Source organism: Coturnix japonica, chromosome 3 (assembly GCF_001577835.2).
Source record: "Coturnix japonica isolate 7356 chromosome 3, Coturnix japonica 2.1, whole genome shotgun sequence".
Classification (NCBI taxonomy): Eukaryota; Metazoa; Chordata; class Aves; order Galliformes; family Phasianidae; genus Coturnix; species Coturnix japonica.
In genome coordinates, this window is record NC_029518.1 from 100,932,839 (window position 1) to 100,934,430 (window position 1,592).

Consider the following 1,592-nt stretch of genomic DNA (forward strand, 5'->3'; position numbering starts at 1 on the left):
GAGAGGATCCTTTCTTGAGGTATCCCATTGACATAACAAGCTATATGGCTGATAGAAGTTGGATATTATTATGAGATGTACTGGAAGTGATAAACAAACACGATGGCTGTATCGATTTTGCACTGATGTTATTACAGAGTCTAAGCATTGTTGTGCTTCTGGTGTTAATTGTCTTTTGGAAGTTAGATCTGGGTCTCCTTTCAGTAGTTTGAATAAAGGATGCAGCTCTTGAGTAGTAATTCCCAAAAGTGGCCGCAACCAATTGATGGTTCCTAATAACTTTTGCAGATCGTTTAATGTCCGTACGTGAGGTACTATTTTGAGGATTTGTGGCTGAATAGTGTGAGATGCAATTTTCCATATTGCTTCTTTTCTGCACTGCTCTAAGACATCACAGTACGCTGTAGGGAAATTTGTCGTTCCTGCTCCCTTCAAATTATCATCAGGAGGAAATGCGCCCGATTCGCCTTCCGGATCTACTGGACCGGGGTCACAACGATCCCCTGGTTTCGGTCCATCCGTGTCTTTAACCACGTTACACGCCGGCTGCACAGACGCAGCAGCGCACGACGTGGGCGGAGCGGGGGGCGGAAGCGGCGCGACGAGCGTCGTAGGCGGAGCGAAGCGCGAGCGCCCGTATAGGGCCGGCAACGCGCGAGACGTCCGGGGAGGAGCGAACGGCGGAGCGCGAAGGGGCGGCGCCGCGGCCCCTCGTCTCCCGAATCGGGGAGGGTCGGAGCCGCCGTCGATCCGGGCACGGGCCGCTTCCCGCAGCGAGAGGCAGCGGCGGGGTTGGGACGGAGGGCGGCAGGGAATGGTCGGAATAAATTCTTTCCCGTCGTGATTGCTTAATCCCTTCCATTATCCGGCTCCAAACGGGCAACAGCTTAGCAGCCGTTCTGTCTTTAGCGAGAGAAGCCTCGTAGAGTTTTGAGCCGATTTTGTCCCAAATTCTCCATCGAGAGAGAACCAGTTTTTGGAAATTCAGGAATTTTTGCTTATCCCATTTAGCATAGCTAATGCTGAAATGACAAGTGTCTCATTCTGATACAGTAAAACTGAACGCAGTACTTCGAGATGTACTCGTTGCTCCTCTTAGTGAGCTCCCATAGTTCCGACTGCTCACCTTCTGTCCTGCAGAACGGGGCGGTGCGCACCAAAACAGTCTCTCCGAAGTTCAGTCTGGCTGCGCTGCCGGATGGGCTCGCTCAGCGTCGGCTTGATCTGCCCACAGTGGACGCCATTTGCAGCGAATCGGCACGGACTCAGATGAGAACGATCCAAATCGTTTATTACCGTTCTCACATCCCTTATATACCTTTCACAAGTTGTTATTTTTAACTTCCCATCCGCCCTTACAACTTTCCCAAACACCTTACATGTCAAAAAGCATTCTACAAAACACTTTAATACTGTCCATGCAGCACATATCAAATCAGAGCTGTGAGAATCTCTTCTCTCTGCAGAGGTGTCCTTGGTTCTCATGCTGTTTATCTTGCTCACAGCTGCTGCTCTGAACAGCTTTTCTTGTATTCCCACATTCCCCATAGAAAACCACCCCGCCCCATAGAGCCCGATAAAAGCCCTGCCCC